The 27,499-nt window shown below is 38.2% G+C and overlaps 1 protein-coding gene and 1 non-coding gene across 4 annotated transcripts in view; one reads left to right on the top strand and one right to left on the bottom strand.

Moving 5' to 3' along the window:
* Positions 1–27,499, bottom strand: part of SKAP1 (src kinase associated phosphoprotein 1) — a 277,807-nt gene that overhangs the window by 126,544 nt on the left and 123,764 nt on the right. The window lies entirely within an intron of this gene.
* On the top strand, positions 9,956–10,028 carry TRNAE-CUC (transfer RNA glutamic acid (anticodon CUC)). The gene has a single exon. It is a non-coding gene; the product is annotated as a tRNA-Glu (tRNA).

Here is a 27,499-nt window from a genome sequence, read left to right on the forward strand (position 1 = left end):
ACATCTCCTTTGCATACATGCATATGTTTGCATAAATACACACCTAATTTTAGCAAAATCCAATAGCTTTTTACACAATGTTTTATAACATGCTTCTAAAATGTCATGACTAATTTTCTAAAATAAGTAGGTTGTTAGCATTACATTTAATGAGTACATACCATCCATGATTTGGACACATCATAATTTATTTAACAAATCTCCCATTGACGGACACCTAGGTTGTTTGCAGCTTTTCACCATAGTGATCAAGACATCAAGGCTGGGGGCGCCTGGGTGGCTCAGTCGGTTTAGTATTTGACTTCTGCTCAGGTCATGATCTCGTGCTCTGCAAGTTCGAAACCCCTCATCGGGCTCTGTGCTGACAGCTCAGAGCCTGGAGCCTGCTTCGGATTCTGTGTCTCCCTCTCCCTCTCCCCTCCCTTGCTTGCAATTTGTCTCTCTCTCGCTCTCAAAAATAAATAAACATTAAAAAAAAAAAAGACATCAAAACTAGAGTATATCAGGTTTGTTCAGTTTGGGTCGTTGCCTAGTAGTAAAGAGAGCAGTTTAGAGTTTGGTAATACCAACTGTGCTCCTTAAATCCAGCCAACCTACTTGGAATGGAGCTTCCTCTTTGTTCCTACCTCACTTAGAAACAGTTCTCTTTCCTGCCTACCCAGCCTGGACTCCAGGGTCAACCTCCTCTTACCTCTTTGAGATCTATCACTGTGCCATTCCCAACCTCTTGGATCGATCTGAACATTGGCTTTTCCACCCCTCCTGTGCCACTGAGTACATCAGAAAGAAACAGCATACTTAAATGACTGGCAGCTTTATTTATGATTTCAACCCAGGTTCTTAGTGTTCTTTGGAAATCCTTTATTTCATTTTTGCTAGGTTCCATGTTTTTTTCCTGCAGGGGCTATGTCAAACTTTTAATATTCTTTAGCTTCAACTCCATCTCCATTCTGTATGATCTCTATTAGTGCTTCTTTAATTTTAGTATGCATCACTGTCACCTGTGGCTTTTTAATAATGCACATTCAGGGGCTCTGCCCTCTAATATTCTGATTCACCAACTCTAGGGCAGGCCTGAGGAATCTCCATGTTTTTTTTTTTTTTTTAATTTTAAGTTTATTTCTTTATTTTGAGAGAGACAGAGATAGCACAAGTGGGGGAGGGACAGAGAGAGGGAGACAGAGAATCCCAAGCAAGCTCCACACTGTCAGCTTGGAGCCCGACATGGGGCTCGAACTCATGAAACCATGAGATCATGACCTGAGCTGAAACCAAGAGTCGGATGCTTAATGGACTGAGCCATCCAGGTGCCCCAGGAATCTCCATGTTTAATGAGAGCCCACGTGATTTTATCTTCATCTTACCTTTTCTAGTCCTGACTTCAAAGAGGAAGGGGCTCTATCCCCTTCCAAGGCCAACCATTACCACCTTGCTACAATTTCCACTGCCTCTTTTCTTGTCCGAGATAATGCTTCATCATCTACCACTCTACTAACATTTTCAATCTCTTCTTCACCAGTTCTTCTGCTAGAAAAGGCTCAGTTTTTCTTTTAACGTTTATTTATTTTTGAGATACAGAAAGAGGCAGAGTATGAGCAGGGGAGGGACAGAGAGAGAGGGAGACACAGAATTGAAAGCAGGCTCCAGACTCCGAGCTGTTAGCACAGAGCCTGACGCGGGGCTCGAACCCATGAACCGCGAGATTATGACCTGAGCCAAAGTCGGCTGCTTAACTGAGCCACCCAGGTGCCCCAAGGCTCAGTTTTTCTAGAGAAAAACCCTTCTTTTAACCCCAAATCCCTTGCTGTTCCTTCATCCCTCAGCACTCCACTAGATTTTCAGTTAAAACAGTCTCTACTGTGGCATCTACTTGCCACCTTCCATTACAGTGTAGACTTGAGCAACACGAGTTTGAATTGCATGGGTTCAGTTAATATGTGGATTTTTTTTGATACAGACAGTACAGTACTGTAAATGTATTTTCTCTTCCTTATGATTTTGTTTTCTCTAGCCTATTTTATTTAGGAAAAAAGTCTATAATACATATAACATACAAAGAATGTTGACTTTGTGTATTATTGGTAAGGCTTCTATTCGACAATAGGCTATTAGTAAAGTTTCTGGGGAGTTAAAGTTATATATGAATTTTGACTGTGCGGGGGTTTGGCATGCCTAACCTCTGCATTGTTCAAGTATCAGTTGTATTTCCTTAACCATAGGATTTTGGCTCCCACCTGGAAAGCTACTCTAAATCTGTTCTTTCAAAGTATCTAGTGACCAAAGCCAATCCCAATGACTTCTCAGTGCTAATTACGTCTGATCTCTCTGCAGTACCTGATATTGCTAAGCCCCTCTTTGAGCTTATTTTCCCCCTAGTTCTCCTTCTACCTCTCTGATATCCTTTTAGGACATCCTTGCTAGTTCCTCTGTCTGTTTCTTTGTATGTTCGCATTTCCCAGGGTATTATCTCTGGTCCTCTTGCTTTCTTCCTTTACATTCTCTCCCTGAGTTATCTATCTCTTAGGCTTTAATTCTCAGCTTTAATACAATCTTAAGCCTGTGCCCTTCTCTGAAAAGTCTTTCATTTAAAGCTCTAAACCTATAGTGTCAAGCTCCAAGTTCCTTGAACTTGAATGATGAGTTTTGTTTTGGACATTATTTGCGTAAGAGTTCTTAGCTGCATGACAAAAACTGACTCAAGGTCAGAATCAGGGGAGTTCACGAGGCCCAGGGGACAGGAACCACAACAAATATCCAGCAGTGCGCCAACTACAATGGTTGCTGCTGCTCTGACTATAACCACCAGATGTCTTCCCATCTTTGTACCGCATGGTCAAGATTCAAAGAGGGAGCGTCATTTTGGCTAAGTCCAAATCATGTGGTCAGACTCTGGCAGCACCAGATTTGGCTGAAGAAGGACCTGGTAGTGGAAGGGGACCACCACCTCTCAACTGATACCACATATACTAGGAGACAACACAAAAAGAAATTGGAGAGTTTAATTTTTCTAATGTTTATTTATTTTGAGAGAGAGAGAAAGAGTTTGAGCAGGGGAGGGGCAGAGAGAGAAAGAGGGAGAGAGAGCAGGTTCCCCGCTGCCAGCACAGAGCCCAATGCAGGCCTTGAACTCACAAACTGCTAAATCATGACCTGAGCGGAAATCGAGAGTCGGTCGCTTAACTGACTGAGTCACTCAGGTGCCCCTAGCAACCAGAGAGTTTATAGGGAGGGAAAGGAGTCGACTGCAGATGGCCAAATAATGAAATATACCCACCACAAAATACTATGGTTGATTGGTCCCTAATGACTTGTAAAATAAAGTCTCAACTATCAACAGGAAGTGAAGGGAATGGACCAACAGAGGAGGACTCTCCGTATTCTTTACAACTAACTGCAACCTACTTCCCCAGCCATTCTCCCTATACATTCTCTAACACAGCAAGTATTTTCATACAACTTGCCTTTGTTTCCTGAATATTTTCTCCTTCTAAGGTATCCCTACTTTCCTTCATTTGGCTGAATCTTACTTTTCCTTCAAGATTCAGCTAAGTATCACCTCCTCTATGAAGCCTTCTCTGATTCCTCTGGGCAGAGTTAATTTATTTTGTTCTCCCTCTACTTAGCACTTTGCTAAAAACACTCATGTATCTCAATGATTAGGGTTAGCTGCACACATCTGTTTTCCATTGGATTATTAGTTCCTTGAAGGCAGGGACTGGGTCTTATTCATCTTCATATCTTCAGCGTCTACATCAGTAAGCACATTTTAAGGAAGAATTAGGAAACAGAAGAGGTGAGGTTGCTATAATGATAAGGTCTCTTAGCTTATGGTTTACATTTTTCAGCTGAATTTCTTTTGCTCCATACATTGTACTTGCCTAATCATTTCAAATGAAACAGACTATAGAGTTCTAGGTCAACTTCACTCTGGGTCAGATAACTTTTCTTATTTCTTATTCTTTAGCTGAAAGAAGGGAAGAGTAATGTTCTCATTGCTCTTCACAACTGAGGTGTCGTCAGTACTTTAAGAGATCCAACAAGCAATTCAATTTTGCTTAATTGATAAATGTTTCTTTCAGAAGCACAGACTGAAGTCGTTGCATGCATTTCTCTGTATCTTAGACACTGGGCTTAAAAATAAGAATGCTAAAATATCTCACGCAATAAGTGTGTTGAGATCTTTATGTGACAGACTTCAGAAAAGAGGATATTATCTCTAATAGTGGAAATAAGTGTCTGTGGTTATGAATTAGTTTCTTTATGGTAAAAATGCTTCAATGAGATGTTTGCAAAATAGTATGGCCGGTAAGTTGACAAAGGCACAGAGGGAAATTTAAGTTTTTCTTTCAAGAATATTGATTTTATATTATGAAAATTATCTTAATTGAATAATACATTTTTTTTCCAAAAATTAATTAAGAGAATGCTTTTGATTATCTAAAAGTTTGGAAAATAAAATACAATCAAAAGACTGAATTTTATAGGGCACCTGGATGGCTCAGTCAGTTACACATCTGACTTTGGCTCAGGTCATGATCTCATGATTTGTGGGTTCGATGTGCATGATTTGTGCATGCATGCTCACACGTGCTTTCTCTCTCTCAAAAATAAACGTTAAGAAAAAGAAGACCAAATTTTAAAGGAAACAGTTATTTAAATTTATCAAGTGGACATTCAGTAGCAACTAAGTATTAAAGTTTCATTTCTAGGGGTACCTGGGTGGCTCAGTCGGTTAAACGGCTGACTTTGGCTCAGGTTATGATCTCACAGTTTGTGAGTTCGAGCCCCACATCGGGCTCTGTGCTGACAGCCTGGAACCTGCTTTGGATTCTGTGTGTGTCTCTCTCTCTGCCCTTCCCCCACTCTTGCTCTGTCTCTCTCTCTCTCTCTCAAAAATAAATAGACATTTAAAAAAAAGTTTCATTTCTAGAAAACTAGTATTTTATACCTAATCTGTGCTTTAGGCAGGCCACAAGACCTTAAAGTGACAGAACTTCTGTCATTTGTAGATAGTCTAATTCCTCTGTTCTAAAATTAATTTACTAAAGAAGGTTGGATTTACATGATGAGTATATGCAGATTCCTGTTAAAACGCTGTTTAAAAAAGGGGCATCTGGGTAGCTCAGTTGGTTAAAGTGTCTGACTCTTGGTTTCTGCCCAAGTCATGATCTCATGGTTTGTGAGTTTGCACCCCACATCGGACTCCGTGATGTCAGTATGGAGGCTGCTTGGGATTAAATCTCTCTCTCCCTTTTTCTCTGCCCCTAACCCACTTGTGCTCACTCTCTCTCTCTCTCTCTAAACAAAAAAGAAGAAGCAGCTGTTTAAAAAGATTCAAAATCTGAAGATGTTGAATTAATTTCTTTTTTGGTTGATTTGACCATATTCTACAATCAATGGCTTTTCCAATTTCTAAATCCCGATATATGTTTCAAGAAAATGGAAATTTGGGGATATTGGATTGGCCACTTAAACAAGTAGAAAGATTTTAACAAAAGTTGATAGAAAAGTACTCAATGAATAAAGAAGGGGATGTTTCCTTAGCTGTATTTGTTCTAAGAGAAATTAGTAGCTAGTGGTAATTAGATATGTAACCTCGGTGATGTGGGAAACTACCCAGCATATCTACATACTCTAAATTTTTTTTTTAATTTTTTTTAACATTTATTTATTTTTGAGACAGAGAGAGACAGAGCATGAGTGGGGGAGGGGCAGAGAGAGAGGGAGACACAGAATCTGAAGCAGGCTCCAGGCTCCGAGGTGTCAGCACAGAGCCCGACGCGGGGCTCGAACTCACAGACCGTGAGATCATGATCTGAGCTGAAGTCGGACGCTTAACCGACCAAGCCACCCAGGCGCCCCTACATACTCTAAATTTTTAAAAAATATTTGTTTATCTTCGAGAGATAGAGGGAGAGACAGAGCATGAGTGGGGGAGGGGCAGAGAGAGAGAGGGAGACAGCATCTGAAGCAGGCTCCAGGCTCTGAGCTGTCAGTGCAGAGCCTGACGTGGGGCCTGAACTCACAAATCGCTAGATCATGACCTGAGCTGTCAGATGCTTAACCAAGTGAGGCACCCAGGCACCCCAGGTCTACAGACTCTAAAGAAGAATTATGCTTTGGGTTTGTATTATATTCCTAAAATATTTTCTGGCATGAAGAATCTGACTTAAAATTACATACATGCACATGATATTCTTTATTATCCTTCCAGATGTGATACAGTCACTGTCATGGCAAGGCTTTCTCTGACATGCCAACAGAAAGCTAATCACTCTCTCTTCTCACTTCTCATGTTACATTTACCACTTTTAATCACTTTTTTGTATCTCTTTTCCTCATTAGGTATTGAGCTTATCTTGGGCAGTGAGCAGACTATATTCATTTTGTATTCTCACCACTTGCACTGTGCCTGACTCATAACAGATGCTCAGTAAATGTTAATAATGAGTGAATAAATAAAAAAAAATTAATTACATGTATAAATACCGGTACAACAATAGCCAAGAAGAGTGACATGAGGGTGGAGAAAAGAATGAAATCATGCAAAGTCTTGGATGTGTTAATGACAGTGAGTCCAATTCTAAGGATAACAAGAACCTTTGAATGATGGCAGCATGGTGTCTCTATTAAAAGAAGCCAAGGGGCACCTGGATGGCTCAGTCAGTTGTGTATCTGACTCTTGATTTCAGCTCAGGTCATGATCTCACAGTTCGTGGGTTCGAGCCCCATGTTGGGCTCTGCGCTGACAGTGCAGAGCCTGCTTGGGATTCTCTTTCTCCCCCTCTGTCTCTGTCCCTCCCCCACTCACTCTCTCTCTCTCTCAAAATAAATAAATTAGTTAAAAAAAACAAGTGAAAGAAGGCAAGAGTGAATTTGGGGAGTCGAGTTGGACAATTAGTAATCCAGATGAGAAGTGGTAAAGGTTTGGGCTAGGGCAGAGATGGTGGATGGAGAATGACTGATGCATCAGAGAGACATTTAGGAGGCAGAAATGCTGGATATGGTGGAAAGCTGGATATGGTGGTGTGAATGAAAGAGTGAGTCAAAGATGATTGCACCATTTACCAAAAGAAAGTAGCAGAGCTACAGATTTTAGGGGGAACACAATTTGAGGCATGTTGAGCCTGGGGTGCTGGTGAGACATCCATGCATCACGATGAGGAAGGGACTATTCCTATCCCCTCCCCTAACACACAAGGCAACCAAGACAGAGGAGTTGACATAACTTGCTAGCTTGTAGAGCCAGGAGGCAGCCCCAGGCCTGCCTCCAAAGCCCATGCTGTTAACTTCCATGCCATATAACATAGTGATCCTTGGTTTCGAGAAAGCACCAATACCTATAGCAAGCAGAGGTGCACTGTCGACTTTCTTCCTCAGGAGGCCTAAATGTGTCTCAACTGAAGCAACCATGCTGGAGGGCAAGGCCATTGAACAGCCTCCAAAGCTAGGTGGTGGCATTCTTTCCCACACATGTCTGCCTAAACAGATGGCAGTGAAGCCATAGGCCACTGGAGAAAGACAGGGAACAGAAAAAAAATGGTGGATCCTCAGGGCACCGGTAGAAGTGCAAAGGTCTCGTTCAGGTGAAAGAAAATGTGTAATAAAATTCACCGGTTCAGCTGAACAGGTAATTACAGAGTTAATAAAACAAGAATTCCTGACACAATAGATTCTAACACGGCCATGGGTGTCATAGTCACTAAGTGACTTTTTAGTTTGCTGATCATTGATCCACTAGACACTAACAGCTCCAATCGGATCAATACGGGATAACGTATGAGGAAGACTTTTGCATGTTAAAAATCTACTGGAAATTTTACATGAAAGAGTTCATTATCTGGGTAATGTGACCTGTGTCCAAATGATACATGTGGATCATTTGTTACATTTTTTTAATGGCAAAAAAATGAATTTTTTTCTAAAAGCTTAATTATGTGAGAAATTCCACTGCCGAGAAACTGAAGCCACGTGGGTGTCATGAATGTGTAAACATGTTAATTTGAGAGCCGTGATACCTAGAGAGGTACACTTCATCTTGCTCTCTCAGCTTGCCTTTCCCCAGCAGGGTCACCTCACCCCCTTCTCCCTCCCGAGGGCCAGCCAACGCTCTGTTCTGGAGTCTTCCTCTCTCTGTAGCTTGGGCAGCTCCACTTTTCCTGAATCCCTTCTAGGAGTTTGTCATCCAAGGCCAGTATTTACCTCAGGATGTCTTTTGCTATCTTTATCCCCCTGGAGCCTTGTTGTTATATACAGTCTTAGTAGAAGAAGGTAGATATGAGAATACACATGTGGCAAAGAACTCACATATCTCTTAGTTCTAGAAAGCCATGCCTTAAAGCTGAAGCAATAACAATAGGCTTGTTCACGGAAGCCAGACAAATCAAAAAGGGTTCTGGTAAATGAATGTATTTTATATATTTGGTTCTGAATATTTTATCGAGACATAATTTACATAAAATGCAATTCTAAGTGTACAGTTGGATGACTTTGACAACATATATATAGTTGTACAAGCATTTTAGTAAATCAAAATATCGAATATTTCCATCACTCCAAAAAGTTGCTTCATGCCTTTTTGCAGTGAATATACTCCCTCCATCCCTGGCCCTGGCAACCACTGATCTATTTTTCTATCTATAGATCTGACTTTTTAGTGGTGTTCTATAAATGAAATCATATGATATTTAATCTTTTATGTCTGGCTTCCTTCGATTAGCATAAAACTCTTGAGATTCATCCATGTTATATGTATCAGCAGTTAATTACTTTTTATTGCCAGACAGTCCCTCAGTATATGGATATACCACACGTTATGTGTTTATCAGTTGATGGATGCTTGAGCTGTTCTAGGTTTAGGACTATTGTGAATAAAGCTGCTATAAACATTCAAGGCAGAATCCGTGTTCAGACCTAGGCAGTCTGGATTCACAACCCACGTTTGTAAGTACTCCACTCCACTGTTGCCCAATCAGGAGCCACAAAGCTATTTGCCATCACCACAGCACCCCTTTTCTCCTGTTCTCCTGACTACTCCTGGTTCCTGTAATGCTTTCCAAGTAGCAATTGCCTGGCCCCAAATCAAGCACCACAGAGTTAGGCAAGTGGTCAAAAGCAACATGTCTTCAAATTGTATTTTAAAGAAAGCCTTTGTATTCCCAAACTAATTGAGGAAATTTATTTGTAAGGAAACCCTCTAATTTAGATTTTTTAAAAAATGTTTATTTATTTTTGAGAGAGAGAGAGAGAGAGAGAGAGAGAGAGAGAGAGAGAGAAAGAAAGAGACAGAGCTCAAGCAGGGGAGGGCAGAGAGAGACAGAGACAAAGAATCCAAAGCAGGCTCCAGGCTCTGAGCTGTTAGCACAAAGCCGGACACAAGGCTCAAACTCATGAGCCGTGAGATCATGACCTGAGCCAAAGTCAGACGCTTAACTGACTGCAACCCAGCACCCCCTGACTTAGATATCTTTAAAGGGAGGGTTTAGAAAATAAATTAACATTGTGGCCACCATCTGGTGGTCCATGGCTTAAGTTCTAACATGGCACTTAAAACTTCTCTTACCCAGAAGGGTTGATCTAGCATAACTTATTATCTTTGGAACAACATAAATTCATTATATAAACAGTGGAAAAATATCTGCCAATGGTGTGACCTTACACCCATATTGTTTAGAAAAACAAAAACCAAAAATAGACTTATAAGAGAAATATTAGTATCGAAAAGTCCATGGACAAGAAAGACAACTTTAACATTTTTTCTAGTTTACTATTGTAGGCATGTATTTTTAGTACTATAACAATAAAGAAAACCTGAATAATAACAGCTAAAAGTAATTAAGAATATAGATTGTAGAATTAAAAAAATTACAATCAAGCATATACTTGATTCTTGGTGCACCGAAGGATAAGAATGACAAAGAAAACTGAAATCAAAAGATAATACAAGTTTAGGGGTGCCTGGCTGGCTCAGTTGGAAGAGCATGCGACTCTCGATCTCAGGGTCATGAGTTCAAGCCCCATGTTGGGTGTAGGGATTACATACATACATACATACATACATACATACATACATACGTAAGTAAATAAATAAGATACAAGTTTGTCTCCGCTAACAATGTCACTTAGAAAATTCTTCTGTTTGCCCAAAGTTGAACTGTGCATAATTGTTCTTATGTCTTTCTTTTTTATTTTATTAGATTAAAAAATTATTATAAAAATTTCAAACATGTACTTACATACGGACTATAATAAACTTCCTTGACTTATCACCCCACTTCAACAATTATCAACTCTTGGTCAATCTTATGTCTTCTATCTCCCATTCACTCCTCACCTCCACCCAAATTAATGCCTTTTTTTTTTTTTTTAACTTTTTAACTTTGAAATAACTTTATATTTTCAGAAAAGTTGCTAAAATAGTACAGTTCCCATATATCCTTCATCAGCAACCTCTGATGCTAACATATTACAAAACCACAGTATGACAGCTTAGCTGCCCAAACCAAGAAACTATTCTTATTTTTCTGCAAGAAAAACTGCACAGTTTTTTTACTCCTCTGCTGAGTGCAAATTCATCCATTTGAGGGAACATTAACCATAAAACACCATCCATCCATCATTAGCAGTTTTGTAATTCCTTAAAATTATTTTCTTAATTTAGATTAAAAAAAGCAAGTATTTTAAGATCTCTGAAATAGCCATATACTAATGACATTTTTACTTAACAAGATGTCTGGTAAAGTCAAGCTCCTATTTTAGGGACAGAATATGATCCAAACACAGAAGTACCATAAAGTTTTGGCTCAGACACATTGGCTGTTTCTAAAATAAAGATAATTAATGTCAAGAGATTCCTGCTCTGATTCCACCATTAGTATGTTCAAGAGTAGGGGTGCCTACGTGGTTCAGTTAGTTAACCATCCAGCTCTTGATTTTGGCTCAGGTCATAATCTCTAGCTTCATGAGATCAAGCCCCACATTGGGCTCTGCAGTGACAGTGTGGAGCCTGCTTGGGGTTCTCGCTCTCTCCCTCTGTCTCTCTCTGCTCCTCTCCCACTCATGCTCTCTCTCTCTCTCTCTCTCAAAAAAAAAAAAAAAAAAAGAGGGGCGCCTGGGTGGCTCAGTCGGTTAAGCGTCCGACTTCAGCTCAGGTCACGATCTCGCGGTCCGTGAGTTCGAGCCCCGCGTCGGGCTCTGGGCTGACAGCTCAGAGCCTGGAGCCTGTTTCAGATTCTGTGTCTCCCTCTCTCTCTGCCCCTCCCCCGTTCATGCTCTGTCTCTCTCTGTCTCAAAAATAAATAAACATTAAAAAAAAAAAAAGATGTTCAAGGGTAAATGAAACTCTCCCTGCCTCTCAGAATTCCATATTACTAATTATGAAATATAATAAGTTATCTAAGCCATCAAATATTTGGGATCCTAGGACCGAGGACTTTGCAGGGAGAAAGCTTTTCTTAACTCCCCTAGGCAGAGTGAGTGAGACCGCACTTAACTCCTTAAGAGCAAGCAGGGTTGTGATTCTGTTCCTATTTGTATCCCCAGTAAGTAAGCGAACTACAGCAAGTAACATGGCCTAGGCCATTTTGGCGCTTACAGTTTTGTCAAGGTCATCAGAATAGTCACATATCTTTAACAACTTGAGGAGAACCCCAAAGCAGCTTTAAAACAGTGAAAAAGAGTTTAGAGTTTTTAGACAAAATATGTAACTGATGAGGGAATACAGAGGTGAGCTGTGATGAGGGTGAACTATAAGAGAAGAACTGGAGAAAGTATTCCAAGAGAAAAATCTGCTTAAAATTGTTATCTAACGTTTAAGTGCACATGATTGAGGCAGTGTAACCTAGGGGTTAAAGCCAGATTCGCTCTAGAGTCAAACTGCTTGGATCAAATAACAGTTCAACTCCCTCTTGCTCTGTGGACTGAGACAAGTTATTTAAACCAACCTTCCTTCCTTCCTTCCTTCCTCCCTTCCTCCCTCCCTCCCTTCTTTCCTTCCTTCCTCCCTTCCTCCCTCCCTCCCTTCTTTCCTTCCTTCCTTCCTTCCTTCCTTCCTTCCTTCCTTCCTTCCTTCCTTCCTTCCTTCCTAGAGGGAGAGAGCATGAGTGGGGGAGGAGCAGAGAATGAGGAAGAGAGAAGATTCCAAGCAGGCTCAGTGTCAGCATGGAGCCTGATGTGGGGCTCAAACTCATGAACCCCACAAGATCATGACCTGAAGCGAAATCAAGAGTTGGAACCTAACCTATTGAGCCACGCGGGTGCCCCTATTTAACTCTTTCAAACCCAGCTTGACTCCAGGTGCTTGTAATGACCTCTGCTATTTTCAGGTGCAGCAGGCTTGGGACAAGGAGAACTACACAAATGTTTGTTGATTTGGCTGACTAGTGATACTTCACTCTCACTGAAATCTGCAGACAGGCAGGGGGTGGGGTGTCATTGGTTCCTGAACACTCGTCTACAGTTGTAGGTGAGGGCTGGTTACGAGCTGCTGCTCCCTTCTGTGTCCCTCAGGGTAGGTAAGTAAGGTATCAAGGACAATGTGCTCTCAGTCTGCCTAATTGGGCCTTCTGTCTGGGCTTCTTGTACCTAGCTGGTCGCCCATGGGCTTGAACTCCAGCCAAGGCAGAAACTAGTATTCTAGCCATCCTCCTTCCCTGAGACCAGACTCTACTTCCTTCCTTCCCACGTGGAACTCCCTGGTGAATGCCCCAGGCTCTCATCTGTCATTTTTTAAACAACTCAGTCTGTTTTGATGCCATTCTGTCTGGCCCTTTTACATTGAATACCTTGGAAGTCACTTTGCAATTGTTAGCCCTGCTTAAACTCAGTTCAAGGTAAAACCCAGCTGCTCCCTCTCTTTCCACATCCCTAAATCTCCCTCTACCTCTCCCCCTGCTTCCTCTTTCTCCTTAGCTAAATCCCACACAGCCCCTTCTCCTAGCGGGAACTACCAACCCGTTGACTGATTAACCCAACACTGCTTATGGCAAACATTTGCAGTTGTTCTGATTTTAATTAGGTGGTCCTTCATGATAATGTTTTTGAAAGTAGGTCATCAACAGAACTGCTAATAAAGGTAAGGAATAATTTGTGGAGGTCAGTGTCCTTTAAGACATTCTATATCAAATAGGAACTTTCTGGCGAACTTGAAACATTGAAAGAGACCACTCATGGGTCATTGTCAGAACATGTAGGAAACATTGTCTGCCGTCTTAGCACAGGTGATTTATGAAATGGCGTTCCTTTCCTTGTACTCAGAGACACGTGGGCCAATGGCAGCTCGGTCCATGCTTCAGGTGGTCATCTGTGATGGGGGCTTGGGTATGAGTACATGGGTGATGTTTACGTTCAGTTATTCTCTATCGCCGTGTTCAGAAATAGCTTCTGAAAAGCACAATTGGCACGTTGTGGGGAAAAAAAGATACCTGCTTTTGACAGGTCCCTTTCCTATAAGTAACTCAGGGATGCAGATATTCTGTGACAATTTCATTCTCACCTTATACTAGAGTCAACCAGTATATATTTTAGGAGTTCTATAAACTTGGAAATCTTAAAGAAAATTGGACATTAGTCAAGTCTCTTGGAGGACCCGGCTTTCATGGGCTGCCAAAGAATCTGGCACAGATCTACATGATAAGACTGAAAGCATTTAGGTTTTATTCACAATTCAACAAAATTTTCCCACAGTAGTCATTAAACCCCGCTCAGGTTACCCGATCAGTAGTTTTCAGCATCAGATGCCAGACAGTGCACACTGAAATTCTTAGTCGCTTGAGATTTATGGAAGTCATATTGAAAGACATGGAGGTATGGATTAGCCTACAAAGCAATTAAATGCAGAGTTCTCTCACGGTAAGCCTGAGGCCTCTTGTGACACAGAGAGAGGACCATTTTTTATGCTTTTGGTATATTCACTCACTAAGCTCTCCAAATCTTCACAGCCATCTTTAAATATTCTTCTGGCTTTTTGCTCGATGGTCAGGGATGGGGAAAGGAACAGCTAGCAAAATATTTGAGCCATTTCTGAATGAGCAGTGAGATGGGAAGGGTGAGTCTAAGAGAGGAACAGAAAGCTTATTTTCACCTATTGTCCTTTCTTTTTTCTTCCAAACTTACAGAGATATAATTGACATTTAACATTACATATGTTTAAGGTATACATGTTGATTTGACACACTTATTTATGACAAAATGATTACCACCATAGCTTTCACTAACACCTCCACCGGGTCACATAATTACCATTTCTTTCTTGTTGTTATTGTGGGAATATTTGCAATCTACTTTCTTAGCAACTTTCAAGTATATAATACAGTTTCATTGACTATAATCACAATACTGTGCATTAGAACCCCAGACTTTACTCATCTTCTAGCTGGAACTTTGAACCCTTTGAATCAACATCTCTCCATTTCTCCCGCACCCCACCCCACCCCCCCTAACTCCTGGTAATCATCGTTCTACTCTCTGTTTCTACAAGTTCAATGTTTTTAGATTCCACATATGTTATTATATATAAGTATTTGTCTTTCTCTGTATGTCTTATATCAGCATAATGCCCTCAAGTTTCATCCATGCTATTACAAATGGGAGGATTTTCTTCTTTCTCATGGCTGAATAATATTCCATTGTGTGTATGTATGTATGTATATAGATACATTCATCCGCTGACAAACACTTAGGTTCATATCTTGGCTATTGTTAATAATGCTGTAATAAATATGGGAGGGCAGATAGCTCTTCAAGATACTGTTTTCATTTCCTTTGGATATATACCTAGAAGTGGGCTTGCTGGGTAATATCACAGTTCTATTTTTAATTTTGCAGGGAACCTCTATACTGCTTTCCATAGTGCCTGTACCAATTTACATTTCCACCAACAGTGCACCTGGGTTCCCTTTTTTCAACATCCTCATTAACACTGGTTATCGCTGGCCTTTTTGATGGTAGCCATTTGCACAGGTGTGAGGTGATATCTCGTTGTTTTGATTTGCATTTCCCTGATGGTTAGTGATGTTGAGTACCTGTTTGTGTACCTCTTGGCCATTTGTATATATTCTTTGGAAAAATATCTATTCGGTTCCTCTGCCCATTTTCAAATTGGATTTTTGTTGTTGTAATGATTTGTATGAGTTCTTTATATATTTTGGATATTACCGTATCAGATATATGGTTTGCATGTTAACTCTGAATAGATTAAACACTTAAATATAAGAACTGAATCCATAAAACTCCTAGAAGAAAATGTAGGGTAAAACTCCTTGACGTTGGTCCTGGCAGTGACTTATTTGGGTATGACAGCAAAAGCACAAGATAAAAGGGCAAAAATCATTAAGTAGGACTACATGAAACACCCACTCTCCTTCACAAAATACCAACTCCTTTTGCTGGTCATGCTGGGTCTAGAGAGACAGACAGAGCCCATATGTCAGTATTTCCCATGAACCCTTTTTGATCCTTTGGCCCTATAGAAATGCTACATTTTTATTATTAATTTTGTTCTCCATCATAAATCATAATAGCCACCAAGTGTAATCTTATGGCGAAAACAGGAGTCAGGAATTCTGGGTATTGTTGCTTACTCTGTTCTTCATTTTCTCAGGCATCTATTTTTGGAGTTGGACATAAGTTAATATTCCTGTTTTGCCACAGCTGAGTAGTACGGTCTTGGGAAAGTTACTTAACCTCTCTGAGTATTAGTTTTCTTATCTGTGAAATGGGGGTGGTAATATCTAGTTTACAGAACTCCTGTGAGAATGAAAATGAGATATTATATGGAAAGCAGCCAGGACTATGCTTAGTACATACAGGGCTCTCACTAAATGATTGCAATTTTAATTTTTGACGGTAGTTATTTAGTTTGGGTAAAATCTTTTAAAAGGTAGGGGAAGCTACTTCAAATGCTTGGTGGAAGGAGGAACTATATAAGCAAACAACTGAGAAGAACGACAACCGAGGTATTGGTCACATTACCATATGGAGAGAATTTGCTGAATGATGCTGAATTTTAGGTATTTTTGCGTGTGGGAGAATTGCTAGGCCATAGTAGGGAAGTTGTTTCAATTAAATAGGGAGGCATATAAGAGATGTGAAGCCTGGAGTACGTAAGACTTATTTTCACAACCTCCAATGAAGGGCATTACGCAAACATAAATTATACATTTTTACTTTTGTAATTATACCTAAACCACATACTCCCAGATTTCATTATGTAATTCTCCAGACTTAACTTCGTTTCCTTTATAAAGCAATGTGCCATAATAAAACCTTCTGTAATAGAAATCATTACTAATCATGCATTTCCTATATAAAGGAAAAATGCCCCCCTAAATATTCATATTTATATTGCCACATTAGCTACTCTGAAATTGTTATTGGACAAAACTAATCATCTATTCAAGGCAGGTAAAATATTTATAAACACGATTCAAATTACCTACATAAAATCTTTTTCAAATAAATTTTCCTCTAAAAACTTAGAAATATATTAATAGCCATTAAATTGTCGTATACATTGTGGGTCATTTGCCTTCAATTCCGGCTCAGAATGGAGTTTATGCAAACTATTTTTATCCCCCAATTCTCTCCATGTCCTGCTAAATTTTTACAAGAAAGTTCTCTGCAATATTGCCATTGCAGTGGTATAAATAGGACTTTTCAAATGGCACATGTAGAATCTCTAAATATTTGAACTAGAAGAGCAAAGATAAAGTCTATGAATTCAGCCCAGAGGCAAACAGCCAACTAGGAATTACTGAGTGGATCTAAGCTACATAAAGACTCAACAGGCACACAACATTTACAACCAATACCTGTAACACCCATATAACAAACACACATATTTGACTTCTTCTTCAAGAGCAAGAGTTCTTTTTGGCTTTCAATCAGCTTAATAAGTACTGACCCCCCCCCCTTTTTTAATGATCCCTCTTCATATTGTTCATCTTAACTAGCCAGATGATTTTAATTACCTCATCACGTGGCAGATTGTGCCAGCCATAACTAGGACATAGGCGTGGCTCTTACCACCTGGTTCCACGTTTCACTACCTGTAGTCAGCAACCTCCCCCAAAACTACAAATTTCACAATAATAACAGAAAATGAAAAATATATCCAATAAGCAGCTTACACTTTAGGAGAATGGCAGGGTAATTACATTTATTGAGTAGAAATAAAGGCGAGACTATTATATAATATTTCGTTCCAAGATTCTAACTAAAAGAGTGTATACAAAATATTAAGCTTGAAGGTGTGAAAGGAAGTGATATATGATTGTTAATAACGTGGAATAGTGGTATAATTCAAAGCAGAGACACAGTTCCTATTAGCCACAGAAATTTTGGTGAAAGAAAAAAGGGAGAAATTTCTGAAAAACAAAAATACCAATACACAGCATACGAAAAAAGAAACTTCTCAGTACTCATTTTTATGTAGTTTCTGACTATGCGCTATTAAAACAGGGTTAAATTGGTTAGTCTATTTATCAGTTATCAGTTAGTTATATGATCCTCAGATTATAGGGATCATTAGTTTATCAACCAAATACCAGCCATCTGCACATAAAGTCTCAGAGAAGAGACCAGCTTGCTTATCAACATATATACACAAACTCAAGTGGAAAAGAAAAGTCTATTTTAAAATACATATTTTGAATTGTCCTTAATAAATAGTTGACACAGCTAATCAAAATGTTTTAGCGCACTCTTAACACCTTAAATAGCAGCATGATAAAGCATGTAAATAGACTTTAAAGCAGACAACTCAAATTTAGAGCTAAGCCATAAATGTACATTTTTAAAAAAGTAAAAAGTAAAGAAGATGGACTGATTCAAGACTAACCTGGTATGTCTTTAATTTAACTACTGTATATTTGTTAACAGTGGTACTTAATTTGACAAGTATTCAATTCGCTTACAGATTATTTGCTAGTCTGTCTGATTTCTGTTAATTCCTGGGAGACTCTAAGCCAAGTTGGTAACATTTAATGGAGACATGTTCTGATTAATTATCTCTGAGTGATCTGTCCAACATACAGTGAGTTATGGAAGTTGTCAACAATTTCCCCTTATTTTAAAATAGCAGTAATTCCCTCTGTGTAAAAAGTTATATTTTAATGGATTTATAAGTTTTCACTCTTATCAAAAACAATGAAGCACTTGCTTAGATTGTATCAAAAGTGTGGTTGACTATCAGATTGAAAATAAATTTAAACATGTTAGTACTTGAGGCAGATTGCTAAGGTGTCTTAGTCAACTTGTTATCATAACTGTGTCTACCTAAAGGCAAGCAACAGGAATGCTGGGAAATAGCACAAAACAATGATTTTAAGAAAATACAAAAATGATATATACATATAAAATAAAAGTATATAAACTTGTGCAGTGTATAGCAATATAGCTACTTGTAATATAACGTGAAGAGTGTGGCTTCAGGCAATTGAAGGGAGAAGCGAAGCTGAACGCTGCTGTACCAACCAAATGGCAAATGTGACACCTGATAATGTAAAACAAAGGCATCCCCAGGGCGCCATGTAAAATTATTATAAAGCGGTGAAATAACAATATAAAGTTAATTTTATTAAAATTAACAATACTTCCCATCAGCACGAGACAATCTATATTCAAAATTAAAACAGTAGGAATGTTTATCCATTCAAGCATTCTGATAGGCTAAATATTATTGACTGTTAAAAGAAATAAAGTTTTCAAGCCCCTTTTTTTCTTATACCTTCATAAATACTCATCCTTATGAGCAACACTACATTCAAAGGCCTGAAATTAAAAACATGTTTCCTTATGAAATTTGGTATATCTGGCATGTTGCTACAGTAATATCTCAGTCTACTTTTTTTTTTTTTTAAAGAAACTTGATGTCTTGGGAATTAAAAAAAAAAAGGACAAATTGGTCAAATTTTGCACAGTATGGCACTTTTCAAGTACAATGAATAGAAACAGATAAAAGAGATAACTTCATGGTATTATCTAAATCTTGATGCTTGCTGATTTCTACTATCTATTATTTGCAGAACTGATCTGCATATACTTGCCAGCTGTGAGGTTTTGTGTTAAGTAAAAATATCAACTTTTAGGCTCCTTTAGCTCTCAGAAAATAATACGGAGAGTTTTTTTCTTGATTACAAACAGAATGTGAGTTCTTTGTAGAAAAAATAAAACTACAGAAAAGTGCAAAGCAAAAACTAAATGTTATGTTATAACCTTTGGCTATTTATTAACACTTTGGAACACATCTTTTCAGGTTTTTATCTATGCAGTAATAAGCATCTATATTTTTTATTCTTAATATTTAATAAAAAGCCTGAATGAAGACTATGCATATTACACAATGAGTTTTACTTTTTCACCTAAAGGAATACTTCACAGCAGGTACTATGTTTCATGTAAAGTGTAGCTGCAATTATATGATAAATGACTTTTGGTGAAGAACTGAACATTAGTTTAAAATCCAGGAGTTAATTAGTCAATAGCACCATGGAGTGAGATGGGGAATATATTCTCTGGATTAAGGTGAATTTTGTCATTAGGGGGCAGAAGGGTTAACTTGTGAGATCCCAAAATTTCGAGGGGCTTTCTATATTTTAGCACTTGGAAAATCTGTTTTATATGTTTGGAAATCTAAATCGACTAAATCTACTATGATAAAGATTCCTATATGAGGCTAGTTTTATGTCCTTGATATTTATTTAGAAACCAGAAAATATGGATTAAATAAAGTAGAGCAAGGGGCAATTTAAGAATTATTTAAAATTAAATAATATGCTTTTTAATATGCTATTTTAAAACAAGATGATACGCTTTTTAATGTCATTATCAAAGGAAAGAAGCCAAAGCATAAAATCTTATGTAACATTATGAAATTTAGGCCAAGAAAATCTAAACTTATACTGAACTCACTCCAATTATTTAAAACCCTGCCCACTGAGCCGAGGCTGTAACAGCGGTGTGTTTTCAGACAACCCACTAGAAATTTCACAAGATCAATCAAGTTGGAAGATAAACATGGACTTTTCTGGCCTCTTTTCTTATTCCTAGATGAAGATGAACTTTTCTGTTTTTAAGAGGGAAAAGGCAAATCTTATGCTTCTATGGTCCATCTTAGCACACTGTCTCCCTTCCCTATTTCATTTCTCCCATATCTCATCTCAGCTCAGCTCAGCTCATATCATTTACTGCCACCCTTGAGGAATGTAAACTCCATGGGGGCAGGGTTTTTACACTGATGTATCCCCAGTGCCTAGAACAGAACTTAGTACATAGTAGGTGCCCAATAAATATCTGTTGAATCAACGAATGAGTTTTCTTCAATTGGATAATTAGAGTTAACAGAAGTCAATTTAAACCTTCAAAGCAAAGAAAGACATTTCACAAGAAACAAAAGGTACTTCCGCTCCGAACTTGGATTTCTCTTCCTTTGGAAGAGATTTTTATAACTTTTGGTTTCCTTTATAAGGTTATTTTGATAACAGTAATTACTTGACACTACTCCACTGAGAATTTGCAAATTCTTTTTTTTTTTTAATTTTGGAACCCCTCCCCCCTACTTTTTCTTTTTTTTTGTCACTGTGCTGGAAAAAAATTTGACTCCCTCTGTTCTGTTTCTTATAAAAAATACAATCCTAACCACACAAATCCAGGTAGCTGCCTCATCTATTGTCAACTATTCTGCATCATCCATTCTCCTGCTAAAGACATTCTATATTCTATACTCCTACTGAACAATAGGATCATTCTGAAAAATTTGCGTACTGGCAATCAAACCATTTTGCAAACAGTAACGCAGATTCCAGTGATAAGATATAAGATGAATGAGCAGGATGAAGAACACCTTAAAGATCACCTGCCACACTTGTGTTTGAGGTGCTCAATGGCTGTTTACACCAAGTGCCATCTGGCTCTATAGATATAATAACAATTATTCCATCGAGGTGTGTAGCTTCCTAAATCATATTAATATACAATGATTTCACTAGTCTTATAGGAGTTGATGTCTTTGTGTGCTCCCATTTAACCTGGGTAATGCGCTAAAACAAGTCTGCCTCATCATTAAGAATTGATTTTTTATTTATGTGAATGTCACTGGCAATCCCATGATATCCCTTTGTAATTCAGTTGAACAGGACTGCATACTAGCGTTAATCTATTTTTATGGCATATCTTTAAAAATTTGCAACATCTTGCTACATTTGGATATTTATATAGAGATTTGTGTTCCCGCAGAAAGCTGTTGTTAGCTTTGGAGATCCATTTCATACAGCAATAGGGCAAGTATCTAATATACTTCATTAGCTATCTTACATCAGATAAGGGTTTATTTCCTTAAATTATTTAACCTTGGTAGAACCTACTAAGATCACATAAATTACAAATACACTAATGAAAATCATTAGTTAGCCTATTAAAAAAAAAACAAAACCCAAACAACAACAACAACCGGAATAAAATTAAAACATTTTAAAATCAGTCCTTTGGAAACATGTTTTAAAAATAACTTGGTGAATTTACCATAATGGCCCATGTCTTAATGTTGTTTGTCACTTATTTGGATATTGACATAAACAAACTATTCTGATATGCTAATATTTGTATTAAAAAAAGTCACATTGCTTTTTTCTGCCTAATTCGAAATCTGGTTTTAAAAGTCATACTTACAGTTATTTTCAAATGCGCCTTAATGACTTTTGCTAATTTAAAAAATATTACAACAGAAACAATAAGTAGTAATAAAGAGAAAAAATTAGTATTTTAAAGTACTGGGAACAAACACTACACAGCAAAAATAACACTTTAAATCTAGTTTTCCAAGAGTACTTACAGGATCGTTAAATAATTACTTCATGAGGAAGTTTTGTCAGAACACCGTTCGTATTTAGATGAGCATTATAGCTTAGAACCTGCTTAGGAAGCAATAGTGAACTTCTTCCCAAAAAATCACAGAATTTGGGGTGCGGGGAGACTATGGTAGGTTATACAGAAGGTTATTGCCCATTTTAGACTGCTGCTTTTTATACTGCTGCCCTTTTTATACTTTATAGTATTGCTTTTATACTATTGAGAGTTTATCATATACAATTAGTGATACAGCAACTCACAGGGAAATTGAACAAGTTCCAGGACACTTGAAGAAATGAGGCAATACTTCTTCAAATCTAAAGGATTTTGCAGAAACGTGTCACTGCAAGCTATAAACTACTTTAAGACTCTTGGCCTACAAAAGTTTCTTGTGCATTGCATGGATTATTTAGACAATTAAAAGAAAAAAAAAGAACACTGGGGCAAATTCATTTTTCTAATGTGACATGCCCTAAAACTTAATTAAGGGCTCAAACTTAAAGACGTGTTGATAAAAACCTACACGTGAGTTAGAAGGGTGAAATCAGTGTGGTTTTCAATGTAATCCACTAATAACCATACTCTTTAAACTGTAATTTCTACAAATATGTCCCCTAAGAGCTGTGTAAATTATCTCCTTTATGCCCTGCATATGTTATAAACAACTATGTGCTTTTGGATTCAATAAATAAATGCATTAAATGTTCAGATATTTTCACTAAAGATAGTTCCACAAAGAAGCTGGGGACATTTTTCTATACTCTTCAGAACTATGTGTGGTGAGCAATTATCAGGAATAATATACGTGTCGGTTTTTGAGTACAGTATTGCTTCTAAACATTATTAAAAAACCACTCCACAAAGGTGATAAAAGGTGGATTAATCACCTAAATGCCTATAAATTGAGATTTAAGGTCAGAGATATTCCCTTCGCTCACCCTGTTGTCTCACATGGGGTTGGTTGGTTACACATCATACCCTGGTTCGTAGAAGGTATGCACTGTGGTTCAGAGTTAATACTGGGGATTTGCTTCACAGGGCTCACAAGTCAGATTTTAAAACATAATAATGGTAGTATCTATGATACTATTCTAATGAATCTAATGCTTTATTTCCACTAAAATAATTCTTTATTTCAGGAATGAGCCAAGTAAAGAGGGAACATGGAGTCAGTTTGAAATCGACTTCAGGGCTCACCTCAATCGGGTGAACAGTGAATGCTCTGACAATGACATTCACAACAGCATCGCTGCTGGGTATTGCTATAATTTGCTCTCTATGATTGTCCCTTTAAACAAAAAGCTCTGCACTCAGCATGCAAAGAAGTTAGAAGTGGAGAAAGGAGGGGGAACCACACATATAAGAAGAGAGAGGGGGAAAAACTGCAGATCAATCATTTATAATTAACAAAAATCCGATTGGTGCTTTAAATAGAGATCAATGTGTTCCAGGCTGCCTGGATTGTGGGGATGTATTCACCTTCTCGTAACTCTCCAAGCAAGCTGTCACACCTACAGAATCACCATTTGTTTTCTTAACAAAGCTTCAGGGGGCGCCAGGCTCTCATTGAAATTTCATTAATCTAATGGAGTAAAGTCCTATAGAAAAAAATCAAATTCTCGTTGGACGAGATGCTACCTGGGAAAGATAACCTCTGTTTGAACTCTCAGACTCGGATCGCTCTGCTATTAGTCTGAGGAAACAGACAGCAACAACGCTGATTACAGCCACCGGCCTCAACAATTTTTTTTTCTAACTAGCAATTTCGAGTGCAAGTACCACAGTGTCAGCTAAAGAAACACAACTGTGGGTTTTCTGCAGAGCGAAATGGTTCTGAAATGTCACTGAATAGCTCACAAAGGACGCCAATCTACGACAACAGAGACATAAGCATATAGGAGAAAGGGCCCACACATCCTCTTTACAAAGGTATGTTGTTTACATGCATGTCATTTGTGAAACACACAGCTATTCGATTCAGGGGTTTCACAGAAGTCTAACCAAAATCTGTTTGGAAAGCAAGTGGCAAGATTCTTCCAGAAGTCACAGAATTTTGGGTGTGGGGAGATTCTGGTATGTTTTGCACATAAATAGATGTCCTACTATAGGGGATGATAGCCTTCAAGTTTCCAAGACACCAATTACAGTTGTTACTTGGTGATCATATTTCATTACCACCTCCACGGAAGTTGGTATACAAGTTTGCAAATGTGGCCCAAATGCGTACATGTCAATAATACAGTAGGAACAGGACCTCTGAGAGGGAAATATGAAATGTTGATTCCTCAAAACTCCTTCCAGTAACGTCCCCATGGCTCCTCTGACACATGGCAAAAGTACGGGACGGTAGACATGTATGTGATAAAAGGGCTAACGTGAATAAGGCTGCGTCTATCATCAACTAAAACAGCTCCTCTGTGTTGTTTAGTTTTTCCCTACTTAAATGCCTATTTTAAAAAGCAAAAAATTTAAATGACTAATAGACCACTGGCTTTAGTTACCCTGTACAAGAGTCCAAAGAGAAAATGAAACAACCTGTACCAAGTCCTCCGTTAGGCTCTTATGTGGACATTATGCTCTGCAAGCCGCGACTGGGCAAAGGGCAGTAGGCTTGATCAGGCAACATCACGGTCAGGTTCGGCACCGCTTTCGGATTCCACACATACACTCCTAAACCTGCAAGTGGATGTATAAACCTTGTTTGTGTTAAAGGAGAACACTAATCCTACTTTAAAGTAAAAAAGAAAGAAGGAGTTTGGATGTAAACGACAACTTTGTATTTACTTTTAAAAAATATCTAAAAATTGTGGCAATTATATAATAAGGAGAAAGCAGCAATACTCTGAAAAAAACGAAAGGAAGATCATGACATCCTCGGTAAGCAATGGAGATAATTGAAAAAATTTTGAGTCCGTCTCTTAGATAATATTTTTTTTTCACAATAAACTTGTTCTTTTTTTCACCTAGGTCACATAAAGCTTACTGCAGGTCAGGAAATGTCTTCTGTTTCCAGAGCAGCTCACAGGAGTGAGTCACTTCCTATGATTTATTTTTTCCATTTCTCTGTTTATAGGTAGATATTTTTCTACTTGGGATAGATTTAATATTTTTTCTTTTGGTCTAAAATTATTCATAAAGACTTATCTTATTTTCATACATAATTCCTTTAATTTCCTGTCTGAGATCCACCTGTAGAATTATACTTCCTGCTCTCTATCTACATCCTATTTAAAGATGCCACTGAAAGCATATCAATATTTTATTGTAAGCAATAGGAAAATGGGTAAATAGCACATTTATGTGTCTGTGTGTATGTACTGCTTATGTAAACATATATAATGTATATAAATCCATACACACAAAAAATTTAGTTTACTCAAGTTAGGATTATTAAAATTGATCCTGGGAACAAAATAATACACCTTCCTAGGCATTCATCCCGACTATAGACACGGAGAAAGGAAGATTGTGAGAAGGAGACACACACATTCAGATGAGCCTTCAGGGAATTGTATGAACTTTTGAACCAGAGGCGGAGAGCCAGAGCCCAGCCTGTTCCCACTTTAATAAACATTTTTTTTCTTCAATTAATTAAGGTTTGGAAAGAAAAAAAACCACAGAAGAGAAGTAATTTAGCATGCAGTGCATACTTTACAGATGGATCCTACCTTCGGATGCTTATTAAATCTATGCATGATTGCGCTGGAGAAAATTAATTGCATTGTTTCTCACTATTCAAAAGGGGGTTGCAAACAGCTCAAAAATAAAAAGGAAAATGAAGCAAGGGTGTTGTTGTTGTTGTTTAAAAAAAGACAGCTACAGTATAAAAGTAACACTTTTAATAGTCCTAAAACAAGTAATACCCACAATTGGCGTAAGGGTGCAAAAATTCCTTTAAATTTTGTTGATATTTCAGAATTACTGTGTATGCTGCCAGAATACATATATCTACTTTAAGTTTACACATATTCTGGGCTAACAGAAATTTCCTACTCAGTGGCGTTTGAACTATTCAATTAAGTGGTGTGTTTTTGTTCAGATCCTACTGTGAAGAAAGATTTACATGGGCAGCTGGGAGTACACACTGGCACCCATTCACCGTGTTTTGGTTAGCTGGTATTCCCTCCATACCAGTCTTTGGAAAAAGTGATAAATTCCTAATTTGGGTGGGGGGAGAAAAGTAAAAATATTGTTATAAAGTATTCAGACCATAGGTGATTGTTTGCATTTTTATCAGCTTTAATTTTTAAAAAAGCATAGAAGCTTCAGAAATTCGAGCCATTTTTGCCTTTTCTGAAGTCCTGCAAGTAGAAATTGAACTGTAACCTCTCTCTTACACTGTCCTGAAAATGACCTTCATCAAACTTGAAAGGACCACTCTCTGTCTAAGGAGCTAGGAGAGACATTAATTTTCCTAACTCACTCTTTTCCAGATTAAAAAAAAAAAAATCCCTGTGTTCCTTCATTACAGATGCTCCTTTGGATGTGATCCACCCTGTTGTTGATTTAACTAAACACATTTCGCTAAGAACTTCTAAACTTACTTTATTCCACGATCCAAGTAAATGGTGGTTTTATTTTATTCTTCCATTCTGAATCTATAAATCAATCTCTCTGATCCCCAGTAAACATGTGTAATTATTCTGAAATATTTATCATGACACAAATTTTGCTAAGAGTAACAAACTAAGGACATATCGTAAATAAATGAATCTGTCCTAGGTACAACAGAGTTTATAAGGTATGGATAAAATATAGACGTATTAACATCAGGATTAGCTTATATGCTGTCTTTCACAAGCAGATCTCAAAGAACGACATAGATGACCTTATAAACAGTTACAGATATCATCATCCCTAGTTAGGATGGGACAAACAAGATCATATGGTGAGACAGAGCAAAACTTCGAAGACAAGTATTCAACTTTTGTTCCTTTACTTTACCTTTTAAAATCAGATCCTACCACCCCATTCGAACAGCCACTATTTAAAAGTAGAATCTTACTAACACTCAAAAACATCCGGTTCAGTCCAGGAACTACTCAGAAGAGAAAAATCCACGCTGCTATGAGAAACTCAGGTCAAAACTGAGCCCGTGCCGTGTGCGGCTAGTGTCTTTCTAAATGTGACATAAAATGCGTAGTATCTATTTTACTGGTTATTAAAGAGCACAGACAGGAAATACATGGGGTTGGACCTATATAACTTTACCATTACAAAAGATAGTTGAACTTAGGTACTAAAACAAGGCCAGCTTCAGAAAGCTGGGCAGTTTTACTTAAGCCAAACCACATGATAGTTACGAAAATGCCTGAATAAAAAAGGTGGGAAAAATCCAAGAAGGGAGATTACTCAGTTCAAGGCACCTGAACTTATTTCCCTGCCTAGAAAGATCTCTTCCTGTCTGCTGCACTCCAACTTGAGCAGCCACCCCCACAGGGCTAACTGCAGCCGGGACGTGCACATTTGACCTGTCTCTTTACTCCAGATTCTCTCAGATGATCCAATGTTTACCTTTTAAGGTTCTGTGCAATTAACACAATCCCCACCCACCTCAAACAGGGAGTGTTGCAAATGAAAGTCCTATATGTCATCCCTAATGACTGGTCATCTCAAGTTCTGGGACTTCCTCTGTATAGAACCTGTCACATTAGGG

This window comes from Panthera pardus, unplaced genomic scaffold, assembly GCF_024362965.1.
Source record: "Panthera pardus isolate Hobbes unplaced genomic scaffold, ASM2436296v1 HiC_scaffold_3, whole genome shotgun sequence".
Classification (NCBI taxonomy): domain Eukaryota; kingdom Metazoa; phylum Chordata; class Mammalia; order Carnivora; family Felidae; genus Panthera; species Panthera pardus.